Genomic DNA, 18,135 nt, shown 5'->3' on the forward strand with positions numbered 1-18,135 from the left:
ACGCTTTGAGGAGAAAAGCTACTCAGATTGTCACAATCACTTCCCAATGCTCCCCTCTCTCTTGATCCCTCTGTTCCCGGTGGGCCGAACTTCCATTTGTGCCAAAAGCTCTACTTAAACCACTGCTCTGCGTGCTTCTTGGCTTCTCAGTCTCTCACCCTTAAATCCCTTGAGGGGAAAAACGGGGTGGACTATCCGGATCACCTCCGTAGGAGTTTTCCCTTCACCCCAAGGCCTTGGCCCCTCAAGTCCTGGCTTTCAAGGTAAACGCTCTAGTGCTTTCAGCCACTTTTAAAGTCTAGTCTTTTCCTATTGCTTGTTTGCTTACTTATTTGTCAGTGGGAGGTCTGATCTGTTGCAAATCGATCTGATGCTGCTGACACCACTGGAAGTAAAGTCAGTCGTTCCTCCCTTTACAAAAACTTCCCCTTAAAGGTGGTTTCCCACCTAAAGACACATTCTGAATAGGTTTTAAAATGATAAAAATTTATCTGGATTATTACAGAGTAAAGACTCATTATGAAGCAAATCAAGCCCTATGAACTTGGGGTCAGAGAGAGAAAAAACCCATTTAAATACGGTGGGCAATTCTGTCTAATAAACCATAATAAATGTGTTCCAGAAGGAATGTGAAATGGGAGACGGGATTCTCAGGTTCCTCGGGCAGCTTCAGTTTGAGATCCTTGCCATCCTGAAGGTGATTCTAGATAAAAAGGGACAGTACGATGTTTGTCTCAAAGCCACCTCATCTGAAGAAATGGGAGTTTATGGCGTTCCCATCACGGCTCAGTGGTAGCGAACCCAGTTATTATCCATGAGGATGCAGGTTTGATCCCTGGCCTTGCTTAGTGGGTTAAGGATCCAGCATGGCCATGAACTGTGGTGTAGGTCACAGGTGCCGCTCTGATATGGCATTGCTGTGGCTGTGGTGTAGGCCGGCAGCTGCAGCTCCAGTTCGACCCCTAGCCTGGGAATTTCCATATGCCACATGTGCAGCCCTAAAAAGACAAAAGAAAAGAAAGAAAGAAAGACAGAAAGAAAGAAAGACAGAAAGGAAGAAAGACAGAAAGAAAGAAAGAAAGACAGACAGACAGGAAGGAAGGAAGACAGGAAGGAAGGAAGGAAGAAAGAAAGAGAAAGAAAGAAAAGAAATGGCCTTTTACCTCTAAAGGATGCAACAATTGTGTTGGACTTATGGAAAAATAGTATTTCAGTCACCACAATGATAGCTTTATGAGAGATTTCCTATGCTATTTTGAATTCTATGCAGTTTTCACCTTGCATGCCAACGCTCAAGGTCTAGTTCTGTGTCACATTGAACTCAACCCATGGGGCACCCATTTTTCTGCTCTAATTACCTCCCAGAACCAGTGCTGAGGAAAAGCAGCTTCATGGAGAGGGGTCATCATGCTCTTCTAGAAGTTTGGGAGGTGGCAGCCACCCTCAGGAATAAGGGGAGAGGACAAAAATCTGGAGGCCCTTTCTTCCCCGTGTCACCACGAAGGCAGGAGCCGGAAAACAACAGCAGTGGGAAGATACCTTAATCTTCGTCAATTCCCCATGTTTAAAAATATATCTTCAGTGTGTTTCCCTTGGGTGATTAAATGAAAAGGGCCTCTGAATGAACGGAGAAGCACAAGGACAGGCAAGTGGCAGCTCTGAAGAGCAGGGCAGCGGGCTGAATGGCCCAGACCCACCATGAGGGGCGAGAGGGAGGGATGCCTCTGCAGGAAGGCTGGGCTTCATTGAGTTTTACCTGAAGATCTGTGGATTTATAATTCTATACAAATGTACTCTGAAATTTGATAAGCCGGAGTTCCCACTGTGGCTCGGTGGAAAAGAGCCTGACTAGTATCCCTGAGGATGCGGTTCGATCCCTGGCTTTGCTCAGTGGGTTAAGGATCCGGCCTTGCCATGAGCTGTGGTGTAGGTTGCAGGCGTGGCTCAGATTCCGTGTTGCTGTGGCTGTGGCACAGGACAGCGGCTGCAGCTCTGATTGGACTCCTAGGCCCAAAGTGGAAAAAAAAAAGAGAGAGAGACAGAGGCTGGCCCGAGGTAGGAGAAGAGTCTGAGCTACTCCATGCTGAGGATGCTGAAGGAGGCTTTGAGAATCATGTTTGCTGATGTTCCCTTTGAAGTCCTCCTATGAGTTTGCTGGTATTGCCCCAATTCAGTACCACGGAGCGGGGTGGCTTAAATAGAAACGTATTGTCTCGGTTCTGGAGACTAGAAGTTCAAGCCCAAAGTGTCTGCAGGGCTGGTTCCTGCAGGGGGCCATGAGGAAGGCTTTGATCCATGCTTCTCCCCTCGATACCGGTGATTTGCTGGACATCTCTGGTGTTCTTTGGCTTGTAGCAACATCACCCTGATCTCTGCCTTCATCTTCACATGGCGCTCTTCCTGTGTATAGATCTGCCTCCCAATTTCCCCCTTTTATAGACACTAGTCAGATTAGATTAGAGCCCACCCCAATGACTTCATTTAAAAAAATTCTTTTCCATGATGGTTTATCACAGGAGAGTGAGTATAGTTCCCTGTGCTATCCAGTAGGGCCTTGTTGTTTATCCATCCTATACCTAAAAGTGGGCATCTGCTAATGCCAAACTCCCGATCCATCCCTTCCCTAACCCACCCCCTTGGCAACCACAAGTCTGTCTTCTATGTCTGTGAGTCAGTTTCTGTTTTGTAGATAAGTTCATTTGTGCTGTGTATATATGTATATTGTTTTGTCTTTTTAGGGCCGCACCTGCAGCATATGATAGTTCCCAGGCCAGGGGTTGAATCAGAGCTGCAGCTGTTGGCCTACACCACAGCCACAGCAACGCCAGATCCAAGCCTCATCTGCGACCTACACCACAGCTGATGGCCACACCAGATCCTTAACCCACTGAGCAAGGCCAGGGATTGAACCCGAAGCTTCATGGATTCTAGCCCGGTTCATTACCGCTGAGCCACAGCGGGAACTCCTGGTGCCGTGTTTTTGCTTCCACATATAAGTGATATCATATAGTACTTGTCTTTCTCTTTCTGACTTACTTTGCTTAGTATGATAATCTCTCGGTCCATCCGTGTAGCTGCAAATGGCATTATTTCATTCTTTTTTTTTTAAATGTCTGAGTATCATTCCGTTGTGTACAAATACCACATCTTCTTCATCCATTCATGGGGCTTCATCTTAACTCGATGACTTCTGTAAAGAACTTACCTCCAGATGAGATCACATTATGAGGTACTGGGGTTGGGACTTCAGCATATGTTTGGTGGGGGGGGGGGACACAATTCAATGTATAACAGCTACCCCCCTCACTCCTCACTAACACACAAGGGCTCATACGAGCTGGATTTTAGCAGAACCCCCACTGCTAAGTCACGGGTAGCCAGAACACAGAAGCTACAAGCAGGAGCTCAGTGTGCGAAGGAACCATGGACTCACAGAAAACGTGAAGTCTTCGCATGTCTACTGACCCGCAAGCCAGGGTGTGACAACTTTTCATAAAATTCCATTAAAAGCACGGGTTGGAGTTCCCGTCGTGGCTCAGCAGTAACAAACCCAACTAGTATCCTTGAGGACACGGGTTCGATACCTGACATTGCTCAGTGGATTAAGGATCTGGTGTTGCCGTGAGCTGTGGTGTAGGTTGCAGACACATCTCGGATCCAGTGTTGCTATGGCTGTGGTGTAGGCTGGCAGCTACAGCTCCAATTTGACTCCTAGCCTGGGAACCTCCATATGCCATGGGGGCAGCCCTAAAAAGACAGAAAAAAAAAAAAGAAAGAAAGCACAGATTGATGTTTTATTACAATCTTTCCACACATGAAAAGGCCTCCAGTCAACCAATTCAAAGACCCACTTTTGGTAGAGCTATTTTCTTGGAAAAGAGACTTGTTGCCTCGTTATTAGATGAAGATACAAAAAGAAAAGAAAGATTATTTGGTTAAATAATTGATTAAGCATTGAGACAATTGGCTGATAGTCAGCAGGTAGGAGGTTGGGTGATTAGATTCCCAGGATAAAGATTCTTCTCATTAAAGTTGATCAGAAAATTGATTGGTTAAGTAATTTATCAGGAACTTTCTTCCCAGAAGTAGATGTTGAATTTCATCTATCAGAGAGGTTCTGTCCTAGACTAGATTTCAGATGCTTTTCCTCTGACAGGGGTTCCCAGCTGACACCCAGGCTGCATTCTAAGGATCTCGTGTCCTCGTGGCACCCCTTTCGCGCACAGGTCTTCAGCTCCTCTGCCCTCAGGGTCTGCCCTCCTCCATCAGAGCAGCTCCTGCCCAGCCTGTCCTCACACATCCAGAGATGGGAGTTAGTCTCCTCTTACTAAATTCAGACTCTTTAGGAAGGCTTGTGCCTTTCTGCCTCTCTCTCTTACCTGCCTCAGTCCATTTCCTCTTGGCTCACTGTCCCCCATCCACCCTGGCTTCCTTGCTGTTCTTCAGACCTGCCAAGCTCTTTGCTGTTAAGAGTTTGGCGCCTGCTCTTCCCTCCGCCCCGAATGCTCTTCTACAGCGAAGGCTCCTCCCACCATTTGGAGCGGCTGTTCCAAGACCCCTCCTCACTGAGGCTTTCCTCGTCCCTCTCCACGGGACCGCCCTCTTTTACACTGTTGACTTTCTTCACAGAGCTTACCACCATCTGCTTTTTTTTTTTTTTTCTTTTTAGGGCCACTCTTGCAGCACATGGAGGTTCCCAGGCTATGGGTCGATCTGGAGCTGCAGCTGCAAGCCTACACCACAGCCATAGCAATGCAGGATCTGAGCGAAGTCTTTGACCTACTCCAAAGCTCATGGCAATGCCAGATCCCCGACCCACGGATCAAGGCCAGGGATCGAACCCGAGTCCTCATGGAGGCTAGTTGGGTTCGTTACCACTGAGCCACGACGGGAAATCCACCACCATCTGTTTTGCCTCGTCCTTTTTGCTCACCTGCCCTCCCTACCAGATTGTTAGATGCATCCGGGCAAGAAACAGGTCTGTTCACCACGGTCTCCAGCTGTCTGGCTCATGTAGCAGGCGCTCAATAAGTTGTTGATGAATATTCAATAAGTGTACAGAGAAGCTGTGGCTTAGAACAGTTGAGTAATTTGTGTAAGGTCACACAGCATTAAGTGATAGACGGGGAAACTAGTGTGAGTCACTCCAAAAGCCCTACTCTTTTCACTCATCTGTCCTCTTTCTCTGTTAATCCTGGGGCTCCTCAACAGTTCTTTGTTGCTGGTCTTTGAGCCTGACTTGTAAGAGCTCATTTCCCTTTCATTTCCCCTTGACCTGGAGGCCACGTACCCTTTCTGATGCTGTGCCCCTCCCTTGCCCCCAAGTCCTTTGACACCCAACTTGCTCCAAGCTGGTTGCCCTTCCTTCCAAAGCACAAGATACAGGGCAGCCCCAAAGCATCTCTTCTTCTCCATCTTGGAAGCCTTTCGTTCCACACTCGTGCAGCCAATGGTCATTAAAAGGCTACTCTGGACCAGGCTTGTTCAAGCCATCCCTCTTCTCTCAGTCCGGGCTTTCCGTCATGACACTGCTCCATCCTCTTTCCTTCTCAGTTTCTCTAAAACACAAAGAAATCAGTAACCTCTTCTATCTTTTCATCAACCACTTCTCTGCAGGCTCTCGGGTCCCTCCAGGGCCCTGTCCCTACCTGCCTGGTCCTGTCCCTGGGTAGGCAGAAAACAACCCAGCCCAGCCCAGAATGAGCATTAACATATCAAAAAACTCTGGTTTACCTGGTGGATACTCCCACTCAGCACAGCCCCTGAGGCTCACATCCAAGGAGATTTTGAGGCCAAGGGTTTCCGGTGTTATATTTCCGTATAAGGTGCCTGGGATGATGCCGACACCACCTCCCCAGCCTTGCTCTGTGTCCTCCAGCCCAGATATTAGGGGGGCAGGTTGGGCTTGCCTGGCCCTGCCTTTTCTCAGATGTAAGTCCAGGATGAGGCTAAAATGAGCCCCACCCCCTCCCAGTGTTAAAACTCAGCTGGAGCCACTCGGGGTCAGTTACTTTTAGAAACCATCCCTTTGGGGCTTAGAGCTGAGCCACAGGAACAGGTGATAGAAACTGGGCCTGGAACCCGCCAGGCAAGAAAGAAGATCCAGATCAAGTTCAGGAGCTGGTAACAGATCCAGGGGCCAGGGCTGCAAATCCAGACCGACACAGTGGTCACGGTCGAATCAAGGAGAAATTGCACAAAACCAAGCCAGAGCTGCCTGTAGCTCTTGTTGCAATGCTAAGGGGGCGGCGGGGGGGGGGGGGGGGGGGGGGGGGGAGTAGGAGTACATGGTGGGAAGGGAGTGGACACTGTGCCCTAGCTTTATATACGGTATCTTAGGGGATCTCATTGGTAGGAGCTATTATTTTGCCTCTTTTAGCATGAACTAAATGGAATGTCAGAGCCCTTATCACACGGTCAACACACAGCAAAGCAGGGATTCACACCCTCGCCTATTTAACATATTGCCTGGTACTTAACTGTTTTCTGCCTGTAGGAGTAGCAGAAAGGGAGATTTCAAATGCACCCACAACCCATGAGACTGGACCACGAGGTTGCCTCACCAAGATTTCTCACCTGGGGCCAGGTCCTAATTGCCTGGGACGTCTTGACAAAGGTACCAGTGCCTGTGGCCCCCATCCCCCAGAGGTTCTATGTAATTGTTCTGGGGCAGGGCCTAAGAATAGGTATTTTACTATCTCCCAGGAGATTCTCTTAAGCCACCTGGGTCAAGAACGAAGCTCTGGGCTTGGTTACTGATCAGTTCCCCTGGGGCGAGCTGGGGAAATAGGTGGGGCTAGAGGTTTACGCCCAGCTCATCTGGGTTCCACTCGGGCTACTTGGTCAGCAATGGCATTGTCTACAGGAGATTCTCTGGTGGAGAGTTGATCTTCTCCAAATCTGAAGTCAGGTAAAGGTTTAAAACAGCCTTCCCACAAAGAGAGGGTGGAGGCCCCGAACCTGGGAACATAGGATCCTGTAAAGCAGAAATCGTCAAAGAAAGGAGGCGTAGAATCAGCCTCATCTCTTGTTCTGATGTGTTGCTGTGCCCCTTTCACCAAACCTTTATGGAGGGAGGAGACTCTTGCCGTGTAGCTGGCGGGGCTCCCCGCCAAGGAGTCCAGGGGAGTCCACCTCTGAACACACTCAGGCTAACTGTCCTGGCACATTTAACTCACCACGTCTATGCAGTTTAGCACTTGATTCTGTACCTCTGGTATCCTTTTGATGTCTAATTATTTCATATTTAATTACTTCAATCTTGCCTTCTTTGAAGTCTCCAGGAGGGCAGGGATTGTATCACGTGGGAGACAGAATATAACATCTGAAAAACCTCCGATGGACCCAGCTGGGACATCCCTGGGTCCTCTTGATGGCACAACTGGCCTCATCTTGGAAATTAGTATTGGGTCCCAGTCCCTGAGAAGGTGATTTAATTGGTCTGGAATGTGGCATGAACATCATGACTTTTCAAAACTGCCCCAATAATGAGAATATGCACCCAAGGCCGAGAAACAAGATTGAAGGATAATCAAGAGCTATGGGAAAAAAAAAAAATGGTAAAGACAGTTATGTCTATGGGGGAAAAATAGGGTTATTTATCTTATTTTTGCTAGTCTGTGTTCTCTAATTGTTTCTCCGCATTGGTTATATCATTTTTAAAAGGAAGGCTTGTTGCCAAGGGGGAGGGGGAGAGTGTGGGATGGGCTGGGAATCTGGGGTTAATAGATGCAAACTTGCATTTGGAGCAGATAGGCAATGAGATCCTGCTGTAGAGCACAGGGACCTATATCTAGTCATTTATGATGGAGCATGATGGAGGATAATGTGAGAAAAAGGGTCACTTTGTTGTATAGTATAAATTGACAAAACATTGCAAATCAACTCTGATAGAAAAAATAAATATCATTAAAATAAAAAAAAATTTAAAAGGAAGACTAAAGCAAAAATGGAACTAGACTAGTTATTCCTAAAGTGTCTACTCTTTTTTTCAGAGATCGAGCACTGATGATAACTTGTGCCAAGTTGGAATGGGTCCTAGTCAGAGACTATCCTCGTTCACTCACCAAATATTAATTGAGCGCCTGCTGTATTCCATATGATAGGCACTGACTGGACATATAAGAGCGAATTTTACAAGCATAATCCATGCTCTCATGAAGTTTACATCTAATGGAGAAAATTAACCGTCAGACAAGCAAATAATAGACTTCAAGAAGATGTTCCAGTAGGTACAAACAGCTGAATATTATATTGTTTTATAAATCACCATAATAGAAATTGCAGGTATCTGGCTTACATTTCCCCTCCTATGACCAAGGCAGGCATTGCTTATTGATTATGTCACCCTTTTCTGATGAAGCGCAGTATCCACGTCAACATAACCAGTCTGAGGTGATGCTTGAAATAGAACAAATGGTATCCCAGGAATGAGCTACAAATTGTCTTGTTGAAGGTAAACCAGATGACTCAAAACGTAATTGAAACCTTCTGGTATGGCCAAGGAGCTCATATTGAAACACACATATTATGAATAACATTTATACATTTCTGGACAAAATATAAGAACTCCTATTTAAAGGTACTAGAGAAAAAAAATCCGGCAGAAATCAGAGGAGACCGAACGATTGGAAGAAGAGTATGGCATGGGGAAATTTTCCTGATTTATAGCTTTTATTTTTATTTTTCTCTCTCTCTTTTTTTTAAAAATGTTTTTTATAGGGCCACACCCACGGCATGTGGAGGTTCTCAGGCTAGGGGTCCGATCGGAGCTGTAGCCGCTGGCCTATGCCAGAGCCATAGCTACGCGGGATCCGAGCTGCGTCTGCGACCTATACCACAGCTCACGGCAACGCCGGATCCTTAACCCACTGAGCAAGGCCAGGGATCGAACCTGCAACCTCATGGTTCCTAGTCAGATTCGTTAACCACTGCACTACGAGGGGAACTCCAATTTATAGCTTTTAGACTCAGAATAGGGCCTTGTCTGTGATATGCAGGGCAGAAAGGAAGCCCTACACTCTATACATAAACTCTGCCCAGATCAGTGTCTCACCCTGAATCACGTACATAAGAGGCAGAGTTTAAGAGTCCCAGCCTCAGTCGAAAGAGCTGGACTGAGATTCCAGCTACTGCAGGGAAGATAGAGTTTTGCAGTTTGAGTTCAGCCACTTTAAAAGCCCAAATAAAGAAAAGTCAGGACTCAACAGCAGAGCATAATAGAATCCAGAGTTTCTACAACACAGCATTCATAATGACCGGGATACATTCCAAAATTATTCAACATACAAGAAAATAGGAAAACATGACTCATTTTAAAGAGAAAAGATAATCAACAGAGACCAAATCTAATATGACTTAGATAACAGAATTGGCAGACAAGAATTTTAAAGACGTTATTATAAATATGTTCAAGTGTGTAGAGGAAAATATGTCTGCAATGAATGAAAACAGAAAATCTTAGCAGATAAATAGAAATTATTTTAAAAGAACCAAATGAAAATATATGAACTGACAAATATCCAAAGTAAAAATTCAATGCATGTGCTTAAAAGCACAAGGAGGATGAAAGAAGAAAAAATCTGTGAACTAGAGGTTAGATCAGCAGAAATGATTCAGTCTGAGGAACAGAGATTTAATAAATGTGCAAAGACTCATGAATCTTTTCAACAATGTCAAAATGTCTTTTATACAAATAATGGAGCCCCAGAGAGAGGGGAGAGAAATAATGCAGGAAAGTATTTAAATAAATAATGAGTGAAAAGTTTATAAATTTGGTAAAAAACCAAATATTTACAGACTCTAAAACCTCAATAAATACCAAGAAATATAACATCAAAAACAAGACTGGAGTTCCCGTCGTGGCGCAGTGGTTAACGAATCCGACTAGGAACCATGAGGTTGCGGGTTCGATCCCTGCCCTTGCTCAGTGGGTTAACAATCCGGTGTTGCCGTGAGCTGTGGTGTAGGTCTCAGACACCGCTCGGGTCCCGCGTTGCCGTGGCTCTGGCGTGGGCCGGTGGCTACAGCTCCGATTGGACCCCTAGCCTGGGAACCTCCATATGCCGCAGGAGCAGCCCTAGAAAAGGCAAAAAGACAAAAAAAAAAGACAAAGATAAAAACATTCAGGCATATCATGGTGAAATTGACGAAGATTCAATGACAAAGAGAAAATCAACAAAATAATGCCGAGAGAAATTGAAGATGCATATAAGTGCAAAGATACATCAAGTTAATGGATGAAAGACTCTGTGTTGAGGTGGAAACTATCAAACTGATCCACAGAGGCGTTACAATCCTAATCATAATCGTACTATGCTTTATAGTCAAAATTGACAAGGCGCTTCTAAAATTTCTGCAGAAATGTAAGGAATTTAGAATTCTAGAATTCTCAAGACGTCAAATAAGTCTTGAGAAAAGAAGCCAAAGATGTAGACTTACACTGCTTGACTTCAAGATTTACCCTAGAGCTACAATAATAAGGATAGTGCAAGGCTGACCCAAGGATCAACAGACTGAAGGAACAGACTAAAGAGCCCAGAAATAGACCACACCTAGACATTATTTTATTTTTGACAAAAGTGTTAAAGCAAATGGTAAGGAAAGGACCAAATGGTATTGAAATAACTACATATTCATGGGAAACAAATGAATCTTGCCCTAAATCATACTAGCCACAAAAATCAATTCGTGATGGGCCATAGATCTAAACCTACACGTTAAAGCTAGAAAACTTCTAGAAGAAAACATAGGAGAATGTCTTCATGACTTGGAGGAAGACAAAAGCCAAAAAGGAAAAAATAAAATAAAACGTAGACCATCAAAATTAAATCTCTGTTCATGAGAAGAAATATCACTAAGAAAGTGTATAGGCAAGCCACGGAGCAGGAAAAAATACTTGTAAAACATGTCAAAAAACTGGCATTCTAAATATAGTAAGTACTCTTGAAACTCAATAATAAAATGACAATTCAATTTAAAAATCGCCAAAAGATTTGAACAGACAGTTCATAAAAGATGGTAAAGGAATGGCCAATAAACACACGAAAACATGTTCAACTTCTTTAGTCATCAAAGACATGCAAATGAAACCACAAAGAGATTCCACTCCACACTCAACGGCATGGCTAAAATTAGACGGACAACACCCAATGTTGTCAGAAGGCTATAAAGCAAATGGAACTCTTGTACATTGTTGGCAGGAAGGAAAAATGGTCAAAAACATTGGGAAACATCTTCCAGTTTTGTATAAATTAAATACATACCCATTCTAAAAACACACACAGAGATTCTATTCCTAGGTATTTACCCAAGGGATACAAAAACACTTGTCCGCAAAAAGAAGAGTGGCCAAAAATGTTCATATTAGCTTTATTAGTGAAAGCCCCAAACTGGAAGACCAGATGCCCATCAGTAGAAGACTGGATATACTGTGGCAAACTCATACAGTAAAATACTATTCATCAGTGAAAAGAAACCAACCACAGGAATGGATGGACCCTCAAAACATGCTGAGTGAACAACAATTCAACAAAAGAAAACAGATTATATGATTTTACTTACACAAGTTACCATAACAGGTGAAATTGATCTACGGTAAAAAAAAAATAAATAAATAAAGAGAAGATTGGATCTCTCTAGGAGTCCTAAGGCAGGAGTTTGCTAGGGAAGGACAAGGGGAATTTTCTGGAATGATGATTAATGTTCTGTTTCTTGATAGGGTTTGAGTTGCATGGATGTATGCATTTACGGGAACTCAATGATATACTGAAGAGTTTCACATTGAATTTTATATGATTTTCATATGAAAAGAAATAAAGGAGTTGTAAACAAATTCTGAACTCTGGCTAATAACATTGAAGTATTTGGGGGAAGTGTTTTAATGTCTGCAATTTACTCGGGAGTGGAAGAACAGAACAAATTCATTGAGTTGCTGGATGGACAGAAGAATAGATAGAGAATTCGTATACGATAAAGCAAATACAGTAACATGTCAGTTGAAGAAACGACGTGGTATGTTTATGGGTGTTCACTACAAAATTCTTTCAACAGAATTGAAGATACTAGGCAGATTGCCTCCGAGATGGCATCCTGGCCCTGGGCAAAGCCACGTGAGTCTAGCTGATGTACAGGGCACCTAAGTAGGCAAATGGGGCTCTATTTGGTCTATTTTATTTGCTCTATTCTAATAGTGGCGATGAGCCTGGGAGTTGAGGCAAAGCAAAGGGGACCAAATTTCTCTTGCCTTGCAGAAGACCCACTTGCTCACGCTCTCTGCAATTGCCTTGCTTACCAGACGGTGACTTTAAGAGTTGTCAATGCATATAAATATTGAATTACTATGATGCACTGTGATGAACACACATAAAACTACTATGCTGTTGTATATCAATTATATTTCAATTTTTCAAAAGTCCTCAAATGTTTTGTTCTAGAAATCTGGAACTGCAGGGGCTGCCAGACACCACTTAACCTACTCAGAGCCTCTTGTGAGCTGCTCTCCGTGCAAGGCTCTGAAGGTACTACGATAAACCGAATAACAATGGCTCCTACCCTTTTTCGCTTTTACCACTGAGACAATTTCTCTTCTCTTCTATTTCTAGCATCAATAACCCTCCGACCAGAAGACTTGAAAATTCCTTTCAGAAACCATGTCGACACTGTGTAAACCTCTGAATTCAAAAATCCCTTGCTCCTGTAGGGATTGAAAGTCTCAGTCTAAACCAAAAGAGATTTTTTTTCTTGTTTTAACCCTCTCTGGAGTGAAACCTGACACAAGAAGATCCCCAAAGCCCCAAAATAGTCCAGCAAGAAATGGACACACGCGCAGAAACCCAAAGTCACCGTACACCTCCTGATGAGAAATGTGAGAGGAAGGGCAAGTCAGCTGCCAAGCTCAACCCTCTGCCCCGCTTCCAACCGAGGTCACAGCCATTACCATGCCTTGTCCAGGCAGCACAGCCGGAAGTCCTGCCCAAAGTCTGGCCCAAGGGCGTGGCATCATGGAGAAGTACCTGGCCTACTGGGTCGCTCGACCTGGTCTTGAATCCCATGTGAGAAATCTGACTGCTCCAGCCTCACCGTTAAGATGCAAAAAAGAAAACTCCTGACTTAAATAAATGTGTCTCTCTTGGGATAAACCACAATGGAAGATAATATAAGAAAAGGAATATATCTATACACACACACACACACACACACACACACACACACATACACACATTTGCTGTATAGCAGAAATTGGCACAACATTGTAAATCAACTGTACTTTAATTTTTTTTTAAATGTGTCTTTTCCCAAATCTTGGTGGTGTGCAGGCATGTTTTGAGCTAATATATTAATGTTCCAATGACCTCAAAGGGGTTGAATGGTACCACCGTCAAAAGGAAAAATTAAAAATAGGTCGCCTTCATTAAAAAGGTTGTCACATTTCTTTCCATGCAGTGACTCATTCCTTCTGCTGAACCCAATACTTTCCCCTCGGCCAAGTCCAGATCGTCACCTTTTTGTCACCTTTGCATGCTTACAAATCCAGCAGCTCTGAGAACCTCTTGGCACGGTGCTCCCTTCCAGCTTCTTACAGCCTCCCCTCCATCCTGAAAGATTCTTTGCTTCTTCTCTCTCCCCGCCTCCCCTAAGAATTTTTTTCACCTCTCTGCAGTTTAAATACCTGTTTTCCTTCCCTAGAATGTTGGCTTCCTGCGAGATAATGAAAGGCCCCCGGGGGTTGGGGTGGGGGGAGTGTGTGATTTCTCTACCCCTGGTGCCGGGGGAAGGCGGTTGGTGCTTCCGGACTTTCTGAAGCTCTTTGAAAACCACTGGGCAAGTCAGATTCCAGCGATTCACCTTCCGAAGGCTGAACGTGTCTGGGCAGTGGCTGCATAATTTGGATGGAGTCATCACTGGCGAGGCCGAGTTGGCTCAGCCAGGGAGCCCTCACTGCTCTCCTAAACTCCACGGCCCCCGAGATGAAGTCACCTTTCTTCTTTTAAAAGCCACAGAGCTGTCCTGTGCGTCCCCGTCACGTCTGCTGGAACTCAGGGTTTTTTCCACGGCTGGACCCCGGGACCTTCTCTCGAGGTAGGGAAGCTCCTCTTTAGTGGGCAGGAGAGCTTGATGTGAGGGGGGCTTTTTAGGGCATTTCGGGGTAAAGTTGGGTCAAGGGACACTCTGGGTGAGGAGGGTGGCTGGTTCCCAGGCGGCTGGTTTCCACTGGTGGTGGCGGGGGGGGGCAGGCTGCCGTGGGCATGGAACTCTAACCGGGCTTAGTCGCGGGTGCCTGTTCTAGGAGTGAGATGATGAGCACGTTGGTGAAGCAGCTTCGGGTGGTCTCCTTGGGCTGTCCTACCCCCCTGACCTTCCTAACCACTGGCTTCGTGCTGTGGGTAGAAGCCTTAGAGGGGTTCACGATCAAAGCAGCTGCTCTCTGCAGAGCCATCATGTGCCCACTTGCTGGGCTTGAATGCTTCCCTTCTTCCAGGAGCCGGGCAGGGACAAAGCGCCCGGGCTCCCTGTCCTGACACGCAAGAGCCTTGTGTAAACAATGGCTGTGCTCCCTTGTGGGGCAGAAGTGTGCAAACACGTCTTAAAGCCTGTCCACGCAGGTCCTAAGTTTTGGGGGGGGGGTGTACGTGTGTGTGTGCAAACCTGTGGTTTTAGGGGCTGCTGAAATCTCCCTGCCACACGTCCTCTGAGTTATATGAGTCACTGCCACGGACTGAATCATACAGCTCTTATGAGCTTTGGAAGTCTCAAGAAAGACATTTTGGTGATGACAGAGGCGCCTAGAGGGTGATAAATGGCTTTTGGAGAGAGTTGAACCACCACGAAGTGAAAACATTGAGAATTGTGGAGCCCCTTTATCACCCGACGAAGAAGCCTGCCCCACACGGCGTAGAGGGCTTTCATCCCTAACCTATGAAGGGAACAAAGCATCGCATTGAGATAAGAGGTGCTTGTTTGGTTTTAAATGCAATGGCATGCCAGCTGCCAGCATCTGCTTGCAAGTTCACCTCAAACTTGGCACATCCAGAATTCATCCTTACCTGAAGACGGCTTCCCCCCCACCCCATGTCCTCCAGCTTCATGAAAAGCAGTTGGTGATCTAGGACAGATTTCTGGACTTCACCCTCAACCCTTCCTTCATCCTCACATTCCACATCTAGTTTGGCAACACATCCTGCCGGTTCTGCCTCTGTGTTCTCTCTCCAGCCCAGCCTTCTCCCGCTTCCAACGCCTGCTTTCCTAGTTGAAGCCCTCACCGTCTCTTCTCCAGGAATGAGGAGACCTCCCATCCCGGCTTCCTCTCTCCAGTCTCAGGTTCCTGGTGCAGCCAGAGTGATGATTCGACACTGACTGATCACCACCTGCACCATCCAATCCATCACTGGTCTGCGGGTTCTGTCTTCTTAATAATCCTCGAAATTTTCCATCCCCATCCCACCACCCCTCCCTTGGTCCATCCCACCAACACTCTTTGCGTCAGTTGTTGCAACAGCTGCTTAGCTGACCTCTCCGCTGCCAGGCTCCCTCCCTTCCTGGTATACGACGCTTTAAGCTTTGTGTCTTCCTAAGCTTTTAAAGGACATTTCTTCTGAAGGCAGAATTGAAAACCCTGATTGCCCTATGTGGGGTTTAGAAGCATTAGCATTTTTATGATGCTTCAAGCAGGAGGCAGAGAGGATGGGGCACATGGGGCGGGTGAGGGACTGTACATTGCAGTGGGAGGATGGCTTGAAGGACACATAAAGCTCAGGTCCTTGAAACCCTGCAGGTCTCAAAGGAATCCTAGCTCACCACTTTGCAGTGTGGCCTTGACCAGATGGGCACGTTTCCCTTTTTTTTTTTTCTTTTTAGGGCCACACCCATGGCATATGGGAAGTTTCCTGGCTAGGGGCCGAATCTGAGCTACAGTTGCCAGCCTACACCACAGCCACAGCAACGCCAGATCCCAGCCGCATCCACGCCCTGCGCTGCAGCTTGTGGCAACAGCGGATCCTTAACCCACTGAGGGGGGCCAGGGATCAAAGCAGCATCCTCAGGGGCATCATGTCAGGTTTTTAATCCCCTGGGCCACCACAGGAACTCCTGGTACATTTCCCTGAGAATCATTTTCCTCAGCTATAAAGTGGAAATCAGAACGCTTATGAAACATAACAATGAAGAATTTTTAGTTCCTTCATTTCTTCTCAGGCTTATAATTTCTTTTCTTTCTTTTTTTTTTATTCATAGGAACTTTATTGATAATGGTCAAATACTGAAAGTAAGATGTCCTTCAATACTGATAAATTCATAGAATGGAAGAGTATTCATCCAAAGGGAAAAAAAGAAAGAGAGAATAGGGCTTATTATAATTTCTGACTATCCTGTATCTTGTAAGCGTCCGTGTGTATATGTAAGTATGATTATCCAGTTTTGGCAAGATGGGGAGGAGGACTGGCAAAGAAATACATGAGAACTCTCTCAAGGAATCTGCAATTTACTTAGGCAGGTAAAGCAAACAAACAGTATCAGAACACCTATAAAATAAGCATTATGCCATTGTCATGTATGCAGTCCCCGTGGAGTAACTAAGCAGGAAGAGCTTGGGTAAACAGGTGAATACCGGCCGACTAAATAGAGCTATGTCGAGCAATTTTACATCTAGGCTCTTTAGGGACTTAAAAATCATTGGCCTCTCTGATGTTGAATTAAGACTTCCCAGAAGGCTTTATACTTTTAGAGTGATGTAAGGACATTCAGACTTTATTCATTCATTCAGCAAACAATTATTGAGGAACTACTCTGGGCCGGGTCCTCTATTATACAATCTCTTTGCTTGTCTTCCAAGGGACAATGAAGATAATTCTCCTCCTCTTGAATCGGGTATAGGTTTAGGGACTCGTTTGATAGGATAGGAAGAAAGTGACGGTTGGGGACGTCCATGGCTAGGTTCTCGGAAACTTTTGCAGCTTTCTTCTGGTTTTCTTGGCCCTCTCACTCTGGGGGAAGCCAACCACCATGTAAAGAAAGTCACGTGCTGGTAACCTGGCTCTTGGGGGTCAGGGAAAGGCCCCTGATGGGCAGTGGTCACTGGTTTGCATGGTATACTCGCTCCCACCATGGCTGATTTCACGCTACCAATGTGACAGCACGGAATGCAGGGTTGGAAAGAAATACGCAGAATTAGTTCTAACAAGTTCCTACAAGCCGGCCCCAGCACATGGCTGCCTGTTACTTCAAGACTGTCATGCTGTGAGAATACCCAAGCTAATTAGGTGGAGGGAAGTCCGACCAGCCCCAGATGGTCCAGCCCATCAAACTCAGGCTGCACGGTCTGTATGGGAGACCCCAAGGGAGAACTGCTCAGCTCAGCCCGGTCACCCCACAGCATCCTGAGAGAGAGCAACAATACGTATTCTCCAGGTATAGAGGTAGTTAGTCATGTAACAAAAATAACTGGAACACTGGTGACATTCTTGTTTACACAGAAGCCAGCCTAGATGAAGCCCCCCGGGGTGTGGAAGGGCAGAGGCATCTATTCAGAGAACAGTTTGTCCCTGCATAGCCTCAGGCCTCAGACCACACCCCAGTGTTCACAGCAGCACTATTACAATAGCGAAGACATGGAAGCAACCTAAATGTCCATCAGCAAAGGACTGGATAAAGAAGATGTGGTACATGTATAAATGGAATATTACTCAGCCACAAAAAAGAATGACATAATGCTATTTCTAGCAACATAGATGGACCTAGAGATTATCATACTAAGTGAAGTAAGTCAGAGAAAGACAAGCATCATATAGTATCACTTACATGTGGAATCTTAAAAAATGATACAACTGAATTTATTTACAGAAAAGAAACAAGGGAGTTTCCTTGTGGTACAGCTGGTTAAGGATCTGGCTTTGTCTCTGCAGTGACGTGGGTGGTTGCTGTGGCATGAGTTCAATTCCTGGTCTAAGAACTTCCACATGCACACAAAAGAAACAAATTCACAGACTTCAAGAACAAACTTAAGGTTACCAAAGGGGAAAGGGGGTGTGTGCGTGGTGGGGGGATGGATTGTGAGTTTGGGATTGGCCCATCCACACCATTAAGTAGTGAGACAGACATTCTTACCTTATTCCCAGTCTTAGAGGAAAAGCATTCAGTAGT

The 18,135-nt window shown here is 45.5% G+C and overlaps 1 protein-coding gene across 1 annotated transcript in view; it reads left to right on the forward strand.

Annotated features, from left to right (window-relative positions):
* Window positions 1-13,899: 13,899 nt before the first annotated feature.
* The window catches only part of AMOTL1 (angiomotin like 1), a 167,423-nt gene continuing 163,187 nt past the window's right edge, over window positions 13,900-18,135 (forward strand). The window contains exon 1 of the mRNA XM_047751812.1: window positions 13,900-14,079. The gene's annotated coding sequence lies outside the window, so the exon portion shown is untranslated. The remainder of the gene's footprint in view (window positions 14,080-18,135) is intronic.

The sequence above is a fragment of the Phacochoerus africanus genome, chromosome 11 (assembly GCF_016906955.1).
Source record: "Phacochoerus africanus isolate WHEZ1 chromosome 11, ROS_Pafr_v1, whole genome shotgun sequence".
NCBI classification, from domain to species: Eukaryota; Metazoa; Chordata; class Mammalia; order Artiodactyla; family Suidae; genus Phacochoerus; species Phacochoerus africanus.